The 21,162-nt window shown below is 49.7% G+C and overlaps 1 protein-coding gene across 3 annotated transcripts in view; it reads right to left on the minus strand.

Annotated features, from left to right (window-relative positions):
• The window catches only part of DIDO1 (death inducer-obliterator 1), a 59,922-nt gene extending 38,830 nt beyond the window's left edge, over positions 1-21,092 (minus strand). Inside the window, exon 1 of one of the 3 annotated variants that reach the window (XM_012440557.2) lies at positions 20,973-21,092. The gene's annotated coding sequence lies outside the window, so the exon portion shown is untranslated. Of the gene's footprint in view, positions 1-9,644; positions 9,714-9,947; positions 10,025-20,972 lie in introns of those variants that run through there. The other 2 variants (XM_012440558.2, XM_012440559.2) reach the window with 2 other exon arrangements.
• Positions 21,093-21,162: the final 70 nt, after the last annotated feature.

Raw genomic sequence — 21,162 nt, forward strand, 5'->3', positions numbered from 1 at the left:
AAAAAAAGTTATTTCTAAAACAAACAAAACTGAACTCGAAGAGTGGCCCTGCCGTACATTTCTGCAGATCTCTGGCTTAGCACAGAAGACAGCTCCATGTTCATGTCTCCCTCTGCGTTCAACCTGCTCCCAGAGTGTTTCAGCTAAAACATATCATAAAATCCTGCCTCACACAGACAGGTCACTAAAAATGGGAGTACTGTAACCATCTTGACACAACTGTGGATGCTCACTACACCAATTCTAGCCAAGCAGCAGTTTCATAAAGGTTAGCTGAAAACAGAATTCGAAGCCTTTGTCAATGAACTTCTCACTTTCTTCCATTAAAACCGACTGCCGTGCTGCACTCTCTGAACGTGTGTGCATGCTGGTCACCTGGATGACATGAGTCCAAGTTTCAGACAGATTCTCAATGTCCACACATCTTATCAGACAGCATAAAACAAACACATTTTTTTTTTCTGTTACCCAGGCTGGAGTCCAGCGGCGCAATCAGGGCTCACTGATACAAGTTTTCCAAAATTCCAATTTTTACCCCAAAGCTCAAATTTTATCCTTAGCAACAAATACTGCTCGTTCTCTGAGATATCATTCGCTTTGGACAAAATGCCTGCCACATGCTGAGTCTGAAAACTGTCCTCCGTCTGTTGTTCTGTCAGGGACAATCAGCGTTCCCGGAGACCACTCAGCTCCCAGCTCAGACCCCTAGGGCTGTACGCGGAGACAGCACCCTCGAGCGGACACAGCAGAAGCTTTTTATATGTAACTTGACATTTAATCACAGGGAAAGTAAAGATGTATGTTTAGGGGTTAAGAGTGAATAAAATTAATATTTACTGCACCACCAGGGTCATTCTTTGGGAAAATCGGCGTATTTCTCAACAGTCAGTGCTCATGCATGGCGCTAGGAGGTGAGGGGAGGCTCCAATCTGCCCTGTGCCACCAGCACAAATGTCAAACTCAACAGAAAAGGCCTGTACTATTAGACTATTATTACTGCAGGAATAGTTTTTACCTCTTAGCCCCAGAAAGGGCTTCAAGGACCACCCCCTACGGGTCTATGGAACACAGAGAACTGTGGCAACTTGCCATTTCTACCAGTTTAAGAGTACATGGGATATGTGCAGAGCAGTAATACAGACCTATGCTTCACACATCAGGAGAGACAATATTTCCTTCCTTCCAGAAGTATTCTAAACCACCTGTCAATCTTCCCTCAGATCCTCAACTCATCAAAACAGTAAGCAGCCAAAAGTGAAATTTCTTAAAAACCAAATAAAAATATCCTTTCAAAAGGTTAGCTATGTGTTACTTTAAAAAGCCCAACAACAACTATTATAAACGTGTGGGTTTGCAACCACTGCAAATCTATATGCTCAACTTTGACTACTCTAAAGTCTGCTTGAAGTAAGCAACTCAAGCGTGCCCACTTCCAGGTTGGGGTGCAGCTGCATGATCAAGGCCCACTGCAGCCTCCACCTCGTAAGTTCAAACAATCCTTCTGCCTCAGCCTCCCGAGTAGCTGGTACGCCACAGGTGTGAGCCACAGTGCCCAGCCCCCATCTAACAATTTGTAGTTCCAAAAACTGGAGACTAATTTCTCAGTAACTAATCTCAAAGACACTTTAACATTTGACATATGACCATAATTAAGTTTCTATTTTCATAACATGGCACCTCCAGGAAAGGAGCTCTGACTTCTAAGCAGAAAGATAACACACAAATGCATATTTCACCTCTCCTGGTGGCAAAACATTATTTCTTCAAACCTCCCACTCCCCCAAAACAATATTCAAAACTAACAATTTTAATCTGCCTTTCAGAAATTATAATGCTACAATAAAGCCTCGCTATTCTAAACTTCACTATTTTTGTTAATTCTGACAGGGTAGGCCAAAGTTTACATTTATTAATATTTTGCCTATTCAGGGTCTTCTAGCTCATCAATCTGTTTGTTATGCAGGTGAAAAGGAACTGAGAAGATGCTAGCTAAGAGTTCTTTACTACAAATGAAGAAAAGATCACTCAATCAAAGACTCGTTCATAGCTCGGCTTTCACTAACGGGATGCCACTAGGAGAATATGCCTAGAAACTTCAGATGACATCCCCAAATACAACCCATTCTCCAGCCACCAGCAGCAGCCGTTTATGCAGCAGCCCAGCCCCTATCTAAAGAGTTTTAGTTCCACAAAACTGGAGACTAATTTCTCAGCAACTAATCTCCAGTCACCAGCAGCAGCCGTTCATGCCCACGACGGCCCACTCAGAACCCCACTGGCTCGTAGCAGGAAGCACTGTGCTCCAAACAGGGACACAGAGACGGGGGCCCACAAGCAAACTAAGAAACCCAACTTTCATTGATTTTAGCATCTGCACAGAATCCGACTCAATTGCATAGATTGTATTTAAATCCTTCAGATGGCAAATTCAAAGTTTTGCTGCTTACCAAGTAACACTGCCATTATTTTTTATTTTTTTTGAGACGAAGTCCCACTCTGTCACCAGGGTGGAGTGCATGATCTCGGCTCACTGCAACCTCTACTTCCTGGGCTCAAGCAATTTTCCTGCCTCAGTCTCCCAAGCAGCTGGGACTAAAAGCACGTGCTACCATACCCAGATCCATTTTTGTATTTTTAGTAGAGACGGAGTTTCACCATCTTGGCCAGGATAATCTTGATCTCCTAATCTTGTGATCTGCCCGCCTTGGCCTCCCAAAATGCTGGGATCACAGGCGTGAGGCACCGTGCCTGGCCAACATGGTGAAACCCGATTTCTACTAAAAACACAAAAATTAGCCAGGTGTGGTGGCGGTGCCTGTAATCCCAGCTACTTGGGAGGCTGAGGCAAGAGACTCGCTTACACCCATGAGGCGGAGGTTGCAGTGTGCTGAGATTGTGCCACTGCACTCCAGCCTGGGCAACAAGAGCGGAAACCCTCTCTCTCCAAAAATAATTAAATAATTAATTAATTATCGTGATGAAGCGAGGGTACCGCAACACAGTAAGTTTCTCACAAGCAAAAAAAAACAGAAAAATCCAGAAACAACCTATTGCTGTTTTAAGTTTCTTAGTTATTTGTGTTTTATAGATATGCAGAGACAGAAAGCAAAACTTGTTACTGAAACGCCTGCTGAGGACTAAAGCCTTGGCTGTTCCCGGCTGCAGCCAGGCCGCCAAGCTCCCCGGTGTGAGCTTGCAACAGTACTGCCATTTCCCTCTATCCAACTGCTAGTGCGAATCACAGGCTTGTGACCTTGGTGGCAACTCAGATGGGAAATTTCAGCTCTCCAAATGGAAGCCAGGAACCAGCAACAGTCACATACATTCATTTACTCAGGAGAAGTGAGGTTTATTGTTCTCTATTTAATGGTTGGATATAAAGTCTCCTAAACTGCTACCTTTGATGGGCTCCCCTTGTCTCTCAATAAAAAAAGAAAATATGGTTTCAAACACTAAGAGATGGCCCCAATTCTATACACCAGGATTCCTGTTACTCTTAATATACAAGGTTACCACTTGGGTCTTGGTGAGGACCAAGATGCACAGGTTCTTGTCCCTATGAAGAATTCCACCTCCTGCCACATGTGGCAGTGTGAGCTCCCCGGGGACCATGAGAGGTGGGGTGCGCTGCAGGAGGACAGCCCTTCACGGAAAGGCCAGGTCATCCCTGCAGAATACTGCGGGGCTGCTTCCCCTCCGTCAGGCACTGTCCGAGTCTGTTCTCCTCGGTCCCCTCCCTCAGAGAGCTGCGGAATCCCACGGCCCCAAACACAGCCTGCTGTTGTGGTCACCCCTGCAGAGTACTGCGGGGCTGCTTCCCCTCCATCAGGCACTGTCCGAGTCTGTTCTCCTCGGTCCCCGTCCTCAAAGAGCTGCAGAATCCCACGGCCCCAAACACAGCCTGCTCTTGCCTGCACCCACAGTCCCCGATTTTCACTGTAGCAACAGTTGCTGCTAAGTATTCAGCAAGGGGCTGTGTAGGTCACTCTGAGAGAGGTGTGCACTGGAACAGCTTTACCGGTGACAGCAAATCAGACTGATTCCACGGTCTTCCCGAGTGGCAAGCACATGGCTGTGCCACTAAAAACTGTTCCGAGACGCAGCTTACCTTCCTAAAAGCAATCCATTGCTCCAGGTGTTTAGAGCCAACTATTTCACAACTCTTAGAGCAGTGGTTCTCAAAGGGTGGTCCCGGGGTCCTTTTGGGAGGCCCCCAGGATCAAAGCAGTCACAACACTAACATTCTGTGCTGTTTCCACAGCCACTCTGAGTATATGCTAGAGCATTCCAGACGCTGAACGAAGACGATACTAAGTCTGAATTCGGAAGGAGATACTCAGTTTGAATCCGGCAGCTGTCAGTTAAGCCAAAGAGATTTGCAAAAACAACAATGCCATCTTTCTCATTAGATTGTTTTGGTGTTTGATAACAGGTTCCACAGAATGTTATTTATGTTAATATATAATGGTTTATAATCTTGTTTTACCTTTTTTTTTTTTTTGAGACAGAGTTGCACTCTGTCACCCAGGCTGGAGTGGAGTGGCACTATCTCTGCTCACCGCAACCTCTGCCTCCTGGGTTCAAGGGATTCTCCTGCTTCAGCCTCCCCAGTGCTGGCAGGCGTGGTGACACCACTACTAATTTTTGTTTTTAGTAGAGACAGGGTTTCTCTATGTTGGTCAGGCTGGTCTTGAACTCCTGACCTCAGGTGATCCTCCCACCTTAGCCTCCCAAAGTGCTGGGATTACATGCATGAGCCACTGTGGCCGGCTGGTTTACAATTTTAAACAGAAGGCACTTAAGCATTTAAATGACTCGTTTTTAAATGTCAAGCATGATCACTATCAATACACAGAACAAAAGCTCTCTGGGGTCCTCCGTACTTTTCAGGTGTGTGAAGCAGTCCTGGGTTCAGCCAGTCTGGGAGCAGGTGACACAGTGCAGCTCTGTCCACTGCTGCGGCCTGAAAGGCTCCTCCCCTGAGGGAGCTGCTGGCAAGAGCAACCCCAAGGCCGTTCTGGTTCAGCCAGGACCCTACAGGCAGTGACAGGTACTGCTTCAGCACCCTGTCTTTCCAGACACCTCTGTCTATTCTCATTCAGCTTCATGTGATTACAGACAAGGCAGTGACTGCCACCTATGTTCAGGTGGAGAAAATGGTGGTGGTTCTTTAAAAACCCTTCCCTCCCAAAAATTTGCTTCTCAAATTGGAACTGCAGCTCATTTTCTTTTCAGACAGGGTCTCTCTCTGTCACCCAGGCCTGAGTTCAGTGGAGCACTGATCATGGCTTACTGCAGCCTCAATCTCCCTGGGCTCTGGTGATCCTCCTACTTCAGCCTCCTGAGTAGCTGGGACTATAGGCATGCACTACCATGCCTGGCTAATTTTTTTTGTTTGGTTGCAAAAACAGTGTTTTGCCATGTTGCCTGGTTTGGTCTCCAACTCCTGGGCTCCAGTTATCAATCACACCTCAGCCTCCCAAAGTGCTAGGATTACAGGCATCAGCCCCCACACCCAGCCTGGAATTCCAACTTATTAAAGTCACAGCCCAAGGGACAAAATTACTGCTTGGGGACCTTGTAAACTCAAGTCAAGAATTAACTTTGTATTTCAGCTGGAATCTTCCTTTCTTTCCCTGGGATTAAGAGGCCAAAGTCTAGTTTTGTTTTAGGGGGTAAGCTGAAGACAAAGGAGTTCTGACATAAAAGGGTTTTCTGTATCCGTTTTCACATGCACAGCTGGATTTGAGAGTCAAACATGTGTGAGAAGAAACTTCCCAGGACTCCATCACTGCTGCATGGGTGGGGAGAAGTGAACGGAAAGGGATCTGACTACTCAAACATGTTGTAAAAGGAAAAGCATTATCTTTTAGTTACAGCCTAGCAAATCTCAAGAGGCCAGGCCAGTGTCTACCTGGCATCTCCACAGCCCACTCCCCTCGGTGCAGGTTCAGGATTCCCAGCCCTGACAGCTGCAGCCAGCAGTGCCCACCCCCACCCAGACATTTACAACCAGGACAAGCCCTCAGTTAAGCAGATGAGGAGTTGGGGGGCTCAAGGGAGAACCTGTCTGAACACAGCTGCAAACATCGACAGCAGGTAGGGTCCACAGTGTAGCAGGCAGTGCATCCGTCTAAGGGATGGACTTTCGTGTCTGTGAAATGGGGACAGTAACGACCTCACAACTTCCTACAAGGTTTTCTGAAGTGATATCATGTCAAGTGCCAAATGAGCACAGTGCCTGGCAAGTGTGCAACAGATGGCAGGTGCCATCTAGCAAAGTGATGCAGCCTGTGCTGGCGAGGGTTTGGAGAAAAAGGCCCTTGTAGGTGAGTCTATTACTCCGACATATTTGCTAACAGCGCCTCATGGGCCTGGCACAGGGAAGCGAGCAGGTGACATACTGTTCTCAAGGAGGGCAGAGAGTGCTTCACGGTGACCCAGATGAAGTAAACTAGAAGTACACACAAATTTATGAGTGTTTTTTTTCCTCACAAAGGTGACAAACTGAACACAAACTAACACACTAGTCTGAAAAATCAAGAAGCATCTACATAGGGAAACTCATTTTTGGGAGGGTGGGGGTAGACAGAGTCTTGCTCTATCACCCAGGCTAGAGGGCAGTGGCACAATCACAGCTCACTACAGCCTGGAACTCCTGGCTTCAAGTGATCCTCTCTCTGGCCTCTGGCCTCACCTTCCAAACTGCTAGGACTACAGGGACGCACTGGCATGCCTGGCATAAGGAATTTTTTTTTTTTTTTTGAGACAGGGTCTCACTGTCACCTAGGCTAGAGTGCAGTGGCCCGATCTCACTGCAACCTCCACCTCCGTGGGTCAAGTGATTCTCCCGCCTCAGCCTCCCAAGTGGTTGGGACTACAGGTATGCACCAGCACACCCAGCTAATTTTTGTATTTTTGGTTAGAGACGGGGTTTCTGTTGGCCAGGCTGGTCTCAAACTCCTGACCGCAAGTAATCCACCAACCTCGATCTCTCAAAGTGCTGGGATTACAGGCGTGAGCCACTGGGCCAGGCTGGGAGTTTTTTAAGGCCAAAATTGAGGGGCAATGAATCACCACATGCACAACCATGAGAAAAGCTCTGTGACAAGTGAGTGGAAGAGCCAGGGACAAGCCAGCCAGGGCAGCGGCCACAGCCTCCAACACATCCCATTCTCTAGTGCAAAACAGTTGTACTGTGGGGCTTTTCTGGACAGTGCCTTTCTGGTGTTTTTACTTTCTATAACTTTTCTGTATGTATATTATCTTTGTACCAAACACGTTAAAGTATCTTCATTTTGGAAAAAAAAGTTGGTTTACCTTGTTATAAAGGTATATCAACCCAACCAAACTTTCAATAAAACAAAAATAAAACCAAAAAAGAAAATATGTTAAATATCACGTAAACGTCTCCATTAGCACATGTAAAACAAAACCACGCCATCTAAGTTTGACACCCAAGGAGAGAAATGCCTGCTTTACAACTTACATCCGATCAAGTACCACCTATTAAGTTTTATGGTCACGGTTACAGAACTCTTTTTAAAATATGCACAATTACCAACTCAACTTCATGTAACAACTTACCCTCAAAATTACTACTCAAAAAAAATGAGGCCTAGGCAGCACAGACTGTCTCACAGACTAGTGTGTACACTTACATGACATGAGCAATTTGGACTTCGTTCTTTGACCTCCTCTTCCCGAACGTTTCCATTAACTGTTAATCACATAACCTTTGTAATGCAATTAACATACGTCATTTGACACTAGCCATAAAGAGGCAGAGCTCAGATATCCACTGTAAAGGCCCCATCACTTAAATATGAAACGTGAGTGGGAGACTATTTAGAGAGAACTTCCTGGTTGTCTTCTGAGCCCGCCCGCCCAAGAGAGATCAGACACACGGCCTCAGGCATGTGTACACTGCAGGGACCCACGGGTAGCAGGGAGTCGCCTGTTAAACACGTTCAATCTTTGCTCTTCAGGAGCCAAAAAGCCACCTGGCATCATGGGACAGGTATACAAAAAAAGAAAAATGTGTCCTGTTTACGGAAATACCAAACAATGAAGACTTAGCACAGCTTAAAAACAAACACTGAAGAGCAGCACTCCATTGGGCTCCACAGAACTGACCTCAAAGGGATTATGACCCCAAGGCTGTAGAAAAACTCACAGTGTCAACAGCAGAACCTGCAAACGACCTTGAAGGAGCCAATACCCATTCCAAACACTCCCTCCCTTACATGAAGGAACCTCACCACCCTTTAAGGCCCACCTGATGACACACATTCTGAACAAGCCATTTTGATGCTCACACATATACATGCAGCACGGCTGGGCTGTCTGGTAACCACGGGTACCAGCTGGGCAGTCAATCAAATTATCTTTTGTGCCCTGTCTTCTCATCACAGCACAACTCGCTCTGCTTGACCTAGTCTTAATTCAATCAAATACTAATACAGGACAGCCTTTGGTGTAAAGCCTGAAGAAAACTCAAGATCCATGCTTTTCCAAAACAAGATGAGAGGCACCTCACTCATGAAACGTGTTGAAACAAGTCTGCAAGAACAAGTATCTCCTCCCCATGTACACAGCAAGTAGGAAAACAAGTGTGCATTAGGCAGGGAGTTTCACAACAGGGCTGTCTTCCGGGGTTACATTTCTGAGATGTCTATGCTATGCTTAAAATGGGAAAATGGTCAGACACATACATACACAAACCGCAATCCAAAGGGCCACTAAAGAGCTCTGGGCTCTGGGGTAAACGGGTTGGTAACACCTGATTTAAAGGAAGGAGTTTGAATAACCTCTCAAGCTCCCCAGTGAACTTGTCTCCCGGAGGACTGGGACAGGGGCCAGCTTGGTCACTGCTGTACCCTCGTGCTAACACGGTATGCAATGAATGTCCATTAAAAAAAAAAATCGAAGACTGTGTTTAGTACTAAGCGTCTTTCTCAGAAGTGTATCTCAACCAAGTCATATGTGGCCCTAGGAAAACCATGGAACACAGCGTACAGCAAGGTTATGTGAACACACCGAGAAGACGCTCCGATCTGCCTTCTCCTCAAGTCCCTGAGTACACCAGGCTCAAGTCTCATTCCATCAGCAGACAGAAAACATAGGTATCGACGGCCCAGACACAAGTTCAGAGTATTTTCAGTAAGTGGTAACGCAGTGAGCTACTGCTGCCTACGGCCCAAACTCTTAAGCTTATATATTAAGGTGCTTTATTTAGAGCCGAAAACCCGGCCCTGACCTCCACTGTCTAAGAGGCGACGAGGGGCCCGAGCCGCAGCGGAGGCGGCGCAGGCTCGCCAAGCCCAAGAGCTGGTCCCTTCGGCTTCCAAGATCACTGGAGGGCAAAATGTGTCACAAATACGGCCAGTACACACCAACGCAACAAACGATTCCACAAAAACCCTGACGACCAGCGCGGGGAAGGAAGGACACACTCTTCAGGAAGCGAATCCGCGCTCTTCGCGCTTCCGGCAGCGCCAGCCGCCCCGCCAGAGGCCGCGCCGGCCACCCCGACCGCACCCAAGGCCCGGGAGCAAGTGCCGAGCCCCCCAAGGATGCCCAGAGAAACCAGCTGCGCTTAAAAGCTCCGCACCCCCGCCCCCGGTCGCACTCGCCCAGGCTACCTCTTCGCTCCTCCCCGCGGGCGGCCGCCTTGACTCCCACCCTCGAAACCGTTCCAGCCGCGACCACTGAGTGCCCGCTAGGGCCGACGTCCGAGGCCCGCGCCGGCTCTGACCCGGCCCCTCCCGCCCGCTCGCTCGCTCGCTCGCTCGCTCCCTTCCGCGGCCGCCATCTTCTCGGCGGGAGCGGCCTGTGCGGAATCCGCGGCTCTCGCCGGCCGCGCTCCGACGCCGGCCCCGCCCCGCTCCCGAGGGCGGCCCAAGCAGCGGCCGACTCCTCTACCCGGCGCACGGGACGCCACTTACCGCAGGCCTCTAGGGTCCCACAGCCATTTCCCCGAACGCCGCGGAATGGGCGGCCGGCCACCGAGACGGCGTGGGGCTAGAGCGGCGCCCCCGCGCGGCGGGCAGAGGACGAGGCAGGCCACCGAGACGCTGCGAGGCTAGAGCGGCGCCCCGGGGGGGGGGGAAGCCCGGCCCCGCACTGCGCGCATGCGCCCGCCTTCCCTACCTGCACCGCGGGCGCGCCCTTCGGATGTGCACCGGCGACGACTTCGGAGCATCCTTTGTGGACGTCTTATTTCCCTGACCCCAAGGGTGAAAGCTGGGGCAGTGCCCTTGCGAAGGGTGCGTGCCAGCCCCGAGGGGCTGCACTCCACCAGGATTTCGCTCTTAAGGCCACTAAGCCCTTCTCGTCGTTGGGGATAGGAAGCTCCTGGGCTAAATTTTTAAGAGGTGTGGGGCGGGGGAAGACAGAGAATAAAGGAAGAAAAGGCCCAAGTTTTCTCTTCCAAACTGTAGTTCTCAAACTCCAAGTCCCTGACGGCCTCGGCTGGGAGTGGACAGCACAGCCAGACGCGAGGTCCTGGCGTGAGAGTGGGGGAAGCGGAAGGAGCACAGCGAGGAAGGGAGGCGGACACTTTGGACGTCTAGGCCCCAGGGTCCTTGGCGGTGCGGTCCCCAAACCTCTGCCTCCTCCCACCATGTCAATCCTACACTCAGAACTACTTACCAGGAGCTGGAACTCAAAGAAAGCCTGGGCATGTTTGCCCACAGGGGTTGGAGGAAACGATTAGACATTTACTATCAAGAGAGGGGAAAGAGTTATGATCAAGTCAGCCTTCCATGTGGATTGTCTTCAGATCGCTCAAGAATGACTAGAGTGACACCCCATCACCTGTCTATCCCCAGATACCCAGGAAAGAGACGGGGAGGGGGCAGGAGGGGGCGCTGTCTCATTACTTGCTTTCACTTCTGTGAACAGTGATACCATCTAGCCTTTGGCGTCAGCCGTGGCCAAGAGCAAAAGGAACCCAGAGTGCTGTAAAGACGCCCCTAACACGGAGGCTTCTGCGATACTCCCGTGGGTGGACAGGGGCTTTGAGGCAGGTGTGCTTTTTAATAACACCTCTGAAGATTATACGGTCTGCCAGTTTCTGAGGCTGACTTAGTTTTCATCAAAGGAATACAACACAGCTTGTTTAGGCTGGTGTGACCCATTAGGACTACATTAATGGAATCTGGCACGATGAACTTGACAGTCTTCCATCTTGATTGTGTCTTCAAGTTCCAAAGAGAGGTTCCTGCTCTCAGGCATGGGGTAGTGGGAAGCTTAGAAGACAGATGGGGTTGAGATCACCTTTAACAAGCAGTGTGATCTTGGGCAAGCTCTCTGTAAAAGGAGGGCTCAGATGCTGGGGCCCAGGTGAAGACCACATGAGGCCTCCCTGCAAGAGGCTCTCTCTAAATGCCACTGTCTCTTTAGCTGGGATCTTTAAACCAGCAGCAATTTCTTTCTGCAAGACGGTGAGATTTTAAGAGATTTTAACTCTTGGGTGCAGTTTCAGGCTGGGCACTCAGGGAGACAGATGGCAAGTGTGCACAAGGCGGCTCAGGAACGAGAAAATCAAGTGGACAGAAGGGAAAACGCAGGAAAACAGAGGAAAGGGAAGCCTCACTCAGCTCACCGCAGTGCGCAGCAACCGGCAGAATGCCTTTCTTCCACCAAGTCCAGAGGATACTGGAACCTGCCTCTGGTTCTCATCCCCCATCCCCAGCAGAAGCTGGCTCTCCTGTGAACACCTGGCCAGACTATCCATCTTGGCCTTCCCCACCTACTCAGCTCTATCCCAGTTTACCTGGGAGCTCCCCCTCCCTGGTGAGAAAGGCATTTGGAGAAACTACAGTCTGGGTATTTGTATTTGAACTCCACTAGCAAAATAATACTTCTTCTTAACCTAATTTATTTAAAAAGTAAAACCCAAAGGAGGAAACAAAGTCTTCAGTTGTTTCAAAAAATTTTTCCTTAAATATCCCAAATTCCCAAACAAAACCCCACAAGTAGCACCGATTTACAACAGGATGTGGGCCGGAAAGCAGGAAGGGCCCTCCAGCAGGAAGCTTCATAGGTGGTCCATGGGGAAAACAGCATGTGTGCATCACAAACAGGCGTCAACAGTACACTTCTGTAATGTGTAGACACCAGTTTCTGCCACCCCATGCCACGCTAAGTTTAGGGAAAGTTTTTGAAAGTACAATTCTGGAAACTCAGCAATTATTTAAAAAAATAAAATAAAAATAGCTTTCCGGGCTTATAATCCTCCTTCATTGGGACTCAGGTTCTGGAGCACAATACCCTGATCCCAAAATAAAAATACTATGACAAAAATACTCAAGCAGGCAGCCGGCTTTATTTCATTTACCGTAGTCCCGAGAAAGCGAAGGAGCACCAGCGCTTCCAGATTCCGCACAGCTCTCTCGGCAAAGACGTCCCGCCCTCTCCAAGAACAGGAAGCCGGACAGCGTCAGGTTTTATTCTTCTCACCTGGGATTCAGAGGCCAAGGACAGGGGCCCCGCCGAGGCCACCGGGCAGCATCCAGGTCTCGGCCTTCCAGAGGGGGGCAGCGGGGGAGGGACACGGCGGGGGGAGCGGGGCGGGAGCGGGGCACGCCTGGGCCTCGGCGCTGGGCTCCTCCTTTGCCTGCTCGGGAGGACGCCCGCAAGATTCCCGCAGACCTCAGGCGAGCCCGGATGGAGGCCTGCAGGGCTGCACCTCAGGCCCGCGACCCGGCCGGAGCATTGCTCCTTCTGGCGGGAGATCGGCCCGGTCCTGAGCTCTGTCTGCGCACCAGGCCTCTCACGCCGCGTTTCAGGGCCTCAGTGCCCGGCGTGCTGGGGCTGTGTCGCCAGCCACTTGGGGCAGGAAAAAGGAATCACATAACACAACCCTCTCCTTTACCCAAGAGGAAAACGTGGATTCCCAGAGGGAAAAAAAATGTGTGTGTGTGTGTGTGTGTATAGATAAATATATGCCTACTGTTTTCTTATTGCCAAGAAAAACTTCAAGCACTGTGTGTGCTTTTTTTTTGAGAAACGGATGAATTTTCATTACTTTTACATTGTATAAGGGCAGCTAACTTTAACAGTTAACTTTAGATAAATCAACTTACCAATGCTAAAAGGTGTCACAATCAGATTGGCTGCTACTTCCCCTCAAAGCAAACAGTAAAGCACTGTCTTTGGCTCCTTTAAATAATATTAACCAGATCTTCCGGGCACATGGTTCATGCCTATAATCCCAGCACTCTGGGAGACTGAGGCAGGTGGATCACCTGAGGTCCTGAGTTCAAGACCAGCCTGGCCAACATGGTGAAACCCCATCTCTAAAAATGCAATAATTAGCCGGGCATGGTGGCAGGCGCCTGTAATCTCAGCTACTCGGGAGTACAGCAGGGGAATCGCTTGAACCCACTACTGCACTCCAGCCTGGGCAACAGAGCAAGACTGTTTCAAAAAAAAAAAAAAAAATTATATATATATATGCGCACCCCCCCCCCAAATCTTTATCTACCAGAGGGCAAATGCTACGTTTGTGCATCACTGAGTAACAGAACTGCCAGAAAAGGCAACTTCACAGAATTCACCCACTCAATGAATTCAGCTGAAAGCTGTTTTGAGACAACCAACACAGCGGGAGAGGATGGACAACAGTGGGTAAGTTAAGGGGAACTGGCAGGATGCAGAAGGGCCAGGAAACAGAAGAATTAAAGGAAAAACAGAATCAGAAGTTACACTTTGTGCTCCAACCCCAAGACCTCTAGAGAGCTGTGGGAGGTGATGGAGCTACATGTTCTATGCAGCATGAGAATCACACCAATTTTCTGTCTTTTAGGCAAAAGAATATATGTGAAATAGGAAAAAAGAGAGGGAAAGGAGATGGGAGGAGGGAATCACCCCACTTAATGCTGTACCAAATCATTATACACTCTGAATTTTTGTGATTAGCATTATGGACACTGTCTTATCAATTGAATGTACTAGAAACCTGTGCTACGACTAACTTTTAACCAGAAAAACAAGGGATGGATCTTTGTTTGGTCACATTAGCCTCTGTACATTACTCAAGATAGCAGCACTGGACTTACAACAATATCCGCAAACAAGCCAAAAGGAACTTCTTATGGCAGGGAATTGAATCTAGACATGTTATTCTCAGTTCTATCATTTCCCAGGTATCTTTATAAAGAATAAGCTGCAGTTTGTAGTGGTGGTGTTTTCCCTGAGACAAGGTCTCACACTGTCACCCAGGCTGGAGTGCGGTAGTGTGATCTTGGCTGTCTGCAACCTCTGCCTCCCAGACTCAAGCAATCCTCCTGCCTCAGCCTCCTGAGTAGCTGGGACTATAGGCACACGCCACCACACCCAGCTAATCTGTGTATTTTTTTTTGTAGAGACACGGGGTTTCACTATGTTGCCCAGGCTGGTCTTGAACTGCAGGGATCCACCCGCCTCTGCCTCCCAAAGTGCTGGGATTACAGATGTGAGCCACTGCGCCTGGCCTGGGCTGCAGGATTTCTATATCCTCTGCTGTTAAACAGGAGTGAACACATTAATACAGAACCCTGCTCATTATTCCTTCCTCTGAGAACGTTTCATGTTTCTAAGGTGTCTAAGTTTTCTCTTTGAGGTCAGTGAAAAGTAAATAAAGCCAACTTTGGAATAAATTAATATTTTAGTAAGTATAAGGCAAAAAAACTATTTCTTTTCTGACTGGTTTTATCTCAACATAGCAAAGGAACATAGCAAACAAGAAAGCCAAAAGAAAAAAAACAACCAGGTTCACAGATTCTGACAGAAAGGTACTTTAAGAGTAAAGCGGTTGTGCCCAAATAGGACATTTACCCTTACAGGTGATTCATACCACGGAATACAGACCAGTGAAAAAGCAGAAACGAACCCACAGCCAACTGAATTTCTACACCTGCTGGAGAGTGCCAGGAGGAGGGAGCAGGGCGTCCATGAGGTCAGACAGCGATGGGTTCGCACCGTGCTCCAGGCGTGATGGGCCCGGCCCTGTTCTCGTGCCTTCTGCCTAACCTCAATGCCTCCGGAGTGTGGGGCCTTAGGGGGACGGATGGGGCTACAATTGTGCAGACTACACTTGAAGATTTTTTTTCTTCAATGAAAACACTTCCAGGATTTGTCCGGAGAGGAATAACTGCATAAATTAATTCCTGTTTTTGCCTAGTTCACAAGAACAAAATGGTAAAATTGAGTGTATTTGAATGAAATACCAACAATAACAGCAAAGGCTGAGCATCTGCAGGTTCCAAAAAATACCCAAGTGGGGATGTCAGGTGTTTCCCTTCTTTAAAAGAGCGGTGTGATCTCCCTTTGTTGACCAGGCTGGTCTCAAACTCCTGGCCTCACAGATCCTCCTGCCTCAGCTTCGCCCTGCCTCTTTCATTCAAATACAAAAGTATTTAAAGAGTAAATGTAGGGCCAGACTCGGTGGCTCACGCCTGTAATCCCAACACTTTGGGAGGCCCAGGAGGGAGGACTGCTTGAGCCCAGGAGTTGGAAGGCCAGCCTGGGAAACACAGGAACTCTATTTCTAATTCTACCTTCTAATCAGACAGGTGCTCACAACAGCTGCATGCATACAATGACCTTAAGACACAGACAGGCAAAACTATCCACATGCATGTGTGTAGATTTATATATAGAGAGTTGTTAATTTTTATAAAAAAGGAAAGTCAGATCCCAAACTAATAACTGTCCATCAAACCCTGAACAATCAGGTTCCAAGTGCAAAATCAAACTCAAATGAAACAGTACATAAACGATGCTTTGACCATGTACATTGCTACTCAAAATCCTGCCTGGACTTTCCTGCTGGTCTGCAATGGCAGGACTGTACCACCTTACCTCCCACCACATTTGTTTCAGGTAACAGTATGCTGAACACAGTTTATGTTTCAACCTCAGCAGGAGTTAAAGATTTAAAAAAAAAAAATCAGGAAAAGATTATTCTTACTCTCACCCAAACTAACTTACAACATATTCAGTACTTTCTGATTTAGTAGTATAATCTAGAAAGGGAAATAAAATCAGACAAAAAGTGGGAGAGGGAGGGCACCTATATCAAATAGCAGTAAAGATGCTTTACAGGGTCTGGGTTCACCACAGACACGCGGTGTCAGAACATGTGCAGCAGGCCGGGTGCGGGGCTCCCGCCCACCATCCCAGCACTTTGGGAGGCCAAGGTGGGCAGATCACCTGGGGTCGAGAGTTCGAGACCAGCCTGACCAACCATGGAAAAACCCCGTCTCTACTAAAAATACAAAATTAGCCGAGCGTGGCGGCGCATGCCTGTAGTCCCAGATACTCGGGAGGCTGAGGCAGGAGAATCGCTTGAACCCGGGAGGCGAAGTTTGCAGTGAGCCAAGATTGCACCATTGCACTCCAGCCTGGGCAACAAGAGCGAAACTCTGTCTCAAAAAAAAAAGATTACGTGCACCAGACTAAATAGTAAAATTCTTCCTTACCCCTTTCCAACATCTCTAAGAAAGTTGTTTGAAATACTGTGCAAAATGAACGTTGCGGTCTGGCTGTTCCCTACCTACCTGTGCTAATCATTCTGAGCATCAACTGATGGGCTTACCAATTATCCTGAAAAGTAGGGTGATTTGATTTGCTCAGTATCTTTAAAAGCCTGAAGTCTCCAGTATGTAGGGGTTTGATTTTATGCTTTTGGGTTTTGAGAGTAAAACAAAACATCCATGGAAATAATGTGGTTTTGTGAAACATGGCTGATAACCTGGTTTTTTAAAACATTCTACAATTTAAGTAAAGAAACACTCTACACGGTGGCTCACAGTTGTAATCCCAGCACTTTGGGAGGCCCAGGCAGGAGGACTGCTTGCGCCCAGAAGTTTGACAACAGCCTGGGCAACATAGTGAGACCTCTTCTCTAAAAATAAAATTATCAAAATTAGCTGGCTGTGGTGGCTTCCACCTGTAGTCCCAGCTATTCACGAGGCTAAGACAGGAGGATTAGTTGGGCGGTGTAGGTTGCAGTGGGCCGTGATCACACCATTGCACTCTAGCCTGGGTGAACTGCTTTCCCGTTTTAAAAAACTCATTAATGTTCCTTTAAGACTAATAAACCTGCCGGGCGTGGTGGCTCATGCCTGTAATCCCGACACTCTCGGAGGCTAAGGCCGGTGGATCACCTGAGGTTGGGAGTTTGAGACCAGCCTGACCAACATAAAGAAATCTCATCTCCACTAAATATACAAAATTAGACAGGTGTGGTGGTGCATGCCTGTAACCCCAGCTACTCGGGAGGCCGAGACAGAAGAATCGCTTGAACCCAGGAGTCAGAGGCTGCAGTGAGCTGAGATCGCGCCATGGCACTCCAGCCTGGGCAAGAGCGAGACTCCATCTTCAAAAAAACAGACTAATATCCCTTTAGCACTCCTCTTTCGGTTCCTCTCTCTCAAAATGAAACAACTCAAGTTCAAAGCCACCACCTCAGCTTGCAAAGCACTGGAAGCTCTGAACACCCGGCTGCCCCTCAGCTGACTGTAAGTGCCAAGCCTGTGGTGTATCTTGTCCACAGGCCCACCTCTGTCATAGGAAAGCTCAGGCAGCTGATGAATCACCAGGCTGAAATCTTGGTCACGGTCCCAGATGTCAACTGGTGTGGCCCTCCACCCTCTCCTGTCCCAGGACCCACCTAGCTCTTTCCTGTTTTCCTGCACCCTTAGTGACCACACATGCTGGTGTCTTCAGGGCTCTGGCCCAGGCTGTCCTCCTCTACCTCCACCCACACACTCTCCACAGAGACTTCATGCATACCTGGCTGTAGTTACCTTTATCTCTGCCTGCACCATCATTCACCTGCTCCCCTGGCATCTTCACGTGGATGCCTCAAATGCACTTCAAAACCTACCTAACATGCAAAAATGAGCTTATGACTTCTGACCTCACTACCACATCCAGGCTCTTCTCTGGCATTCCCTATCCAGAGGATGGTCCCACCCTATAAATGCATGGGCCAGAAGCTGAGAAGTTATCCTCGACCCCCTCCCTGCTCCTCAGTCTCTTCACCTGTGGTTGCAGCTTCTGGCGGCATCTAGCTCACTGCTCACTTCACTGCAGTGTCTGGTGGCATCTAGCCCCCTGCTCACTTCTCAGTACATATGCCACACGGCCCTAACCGCTTCTGAACGCCTCAACACACTCAACCTACTCACCACAAACGGATGTCTCCCATTCCCACCACATCATCAACTTCTTGCGCTGTCACCAAAAGCGATCAAATAGGCAGTTTTGGCAGCTTCACCCTGGACTTCCCTACAGCCTGGACACTGCTAACGCAGCTTCTTGAAACTCTACACCCTGTGGCTACAGGGAGCACCTTTTAAGCCCCTGGTTCTTGTCAGACCCCCTGGCCACTTCTTGTTGCCCTTCACAGGCAACTTCTTCCTCAGTGAATACAGGCTGCAGTTCCGCGTTCTGGACTCGATCCACTCCTTGCCTCCCTGGACTTCCTCTGAATATATTACACCCATCTCTCAACTCCAGCCCTACTCTTTCCCCTGAGCTTAGATCTATCCCACAGGCACCTTCAATTCAGCAATTGAACGAGGCCCGCGCGGAGCTCATCACCTTTCCCTCCTAGCTGCTGCACCTCCTTCCTCATGATCATTCTCAGTTGGCGCCACGACCTCACCAGCTGGGCTACTCATCAGCATCACTCTGGGCTGCCCTCTTCGCTCCCACAAACTGTCAGTCACCAAGGACTGCTCACTTCCCTTCTGACTGAAGGTGCTGCTTCCAGCTAAGGTCCTCAGAATCATTCACTCATTTACTCCATCTACTCAACAAATACATATTTATGGAACTCCTATTACAAACTAGACTTCAGCCATTATCAGCTCGCATGAAGCTTACCCTTTTATGGTGAATCATGACATCCTACCTGGCAGCAACGACACAGACCATGTGCTAAGAGCTACGACGGGCTAGTGTAGGATTCTGTGCAAGCATAAAGGAAGGGCACTCAATCCAGCTTTGCGTAGGGAAGATTTCCCCAAGAAAGCCGCATCTCTATTGAGCAGGTGAGCAGGAGTTGGCCTAGGGAAGTGTTTTACACGCAGGACCCAGACTGTGAGAGTACAGCTATAACAGAGCTTGGTAACACAAGAGAACCTCCCATAGGCTGGGATGGTGGGAGCAAAATCGGTCTCAAAAAAAAAAAAAAAAGGTAAGATCAGGAGTGCAGACTTAAGAGCTGTGCTAACTTTACGTGGGCAATGGGGGGTCCCCAAGGGATGCTCAGAGGAGGACAGAGTGAGTGAGTGATGGCTTTTGGAGATCACCCTGTCTGCTATGTGAGAGGTGGAGACAGGACTTCCCGCACTCGCACGAGTTAGGAAGACGTCCAGGCAATCCGAAAATCAAAGACGATGGCTTCCACGTTACAGTGGAAGAGGCTGGGAAATGGCACAAAGAAGCCAGTTTCTAGAGAGGATGAAGGAGGTGACACAACAGGACTAGGTGGTCGAATGCTGGGAGGAGGGGCATTATTAACCCGTGAGCCACAGTCAGGCACTGAGGAAGACTCCTTGGACTGGAACGTTCCGGAATGCCTCCTGAAGGCGCCAGAACTCAAGTTTTTGCTCGTGCATCCTCCCCACGCCGCACACTTTTTCGCTGACGTTCAGGCTGTGCATGGTGGCTCATGCCTGTAAATCCAGCATTTCCAGAGGTCAAGGCGGGAGGATCGCTTGAGCCCAGGAGTTCGAGACCAGCCTGGGCAAGAAGCCAATACCCTCGTCTCTAAAAAACGTAAATAAAAATACACCAGGTGCGGTGGCTCACGCCTGTAATCCCAGCACTTTGGGAGGCCAAGGTGGGTAATCATTTGAGGTCAGGAGTTTGAGACCAGCCTGGCCAACATGGTGAAACCCCGCCTCTACTAAAAAAAAATAATAATAATAATTTTTAAAAGCCGGGCGTGGTGGCGTGCGCCTTTAGTTTCGGCCACTCGGGAGGTTGAGGCAGGAGAATCGCTTGAACTCAAGAGGCGGAAGTTGCAGTGAGCCGAGATCGCGCCACTGCACTCCAGCCTGGGAGACAAAGTGAGACTCTGTCTCTAAATAAATAAATAAAATAAAGATCGAGAACTGTTTCCGTAGGGTTAAGTAGTTGCAAATGACGTAATTACCGACATGTACTGCCTCCGCGTTATCAAGCATGATTCTGTCAAGACCTTAGACCTGTCGATTAACGGAAAATGTCCGAAACCAGTCGTCTTTATCCAGCCTGTCTGTAGAGCTGGACCGACTGAGGCCGAGCAGCCCGACCCGCGTGGCTCACGCGTTACTCAGCTCGCTCGTCAGCAACCGCGCGAAACCCCGCACCCCGACCGCGCTCCGAGGCGTTCCGTGGACGCCTCAGATGAAATTCACTTTCTTCCTCCGGCTCCATCAAACACACGAAGTCACTTCCCAGCCGCGGAAACAGGGGACCCCGCGATGCCGGAGCGTGCGTTCCCCCCGAGCGGACGGCAACAAGCAAAAAAACGCTCACATACCCAAGCGCGGCCTCGACCCGCCCCCTGCCCGGCGGGCTGCGGCCACCGCGTCCCCCCGGCCCTGCCCGCGCCGCCGCGGGGACTCCGCCCCGCAAGCCAGCGGGGTCTCCTTTGTCCCGCGCGCCCGGGCCGCGTCCGGCCCCTACGGCGCGACCCGAGGGAGGGCAGGGCCCTCCGGATTCCCCACCTGGCCTCGAGTGAGGACGCGCTCAGCAACATCTCGAGTAAAGCCGAGGAATCACTTCCGCGAGCAGAGAGCACGGCTCCCGCCCGGCCGGGCCTCCGGTCCGCGGCCTCTCCCTGGGCCTCAGGGACACCAGCCCTGGCAGGCCGCCGGTCGGGAGCGGACTCCCTCCCCGTGTCTGGGGCGACCGCGGACACCCGGCGCCCTTCCTCCGCCCCGCCCCGTCCGGCCTCACGCAAACGACAGGAAAAGAGCTGAGACCTTCGCCTCCGACTCAGTGCAGACGTCGCCATCCCCGCTGCATGTTTCCACACTCCAACGCCTCCGCAGCAGCCATCTTGCCCAGAGGCGGCTGACGCCTTTTGACTCTCGCGCCAACCCGTAGCGCGAGGTCGCCGCGAGGGGAGTTGTGCGCAAGGACGGAAGCTGAGATCCCGCGCTTCCGGGAGGC

The sequence above is a fragment of the Aotus nancymaae genome, unplaced genomic scaffold (genome assembly GCF_030222135.1).
Source record: "Aotus nancymaae isolate 86718 unplaced genomic scaffold, 86718_ANA_hifiasm-v0.15.2.pri h1tg000029l, whole genome shotgun sequence".
NCBI lineage: Eukaryota > Metazoa > Chordata > Mammalia > Primates > Aotidae > Aotus > Aotus nancymaae.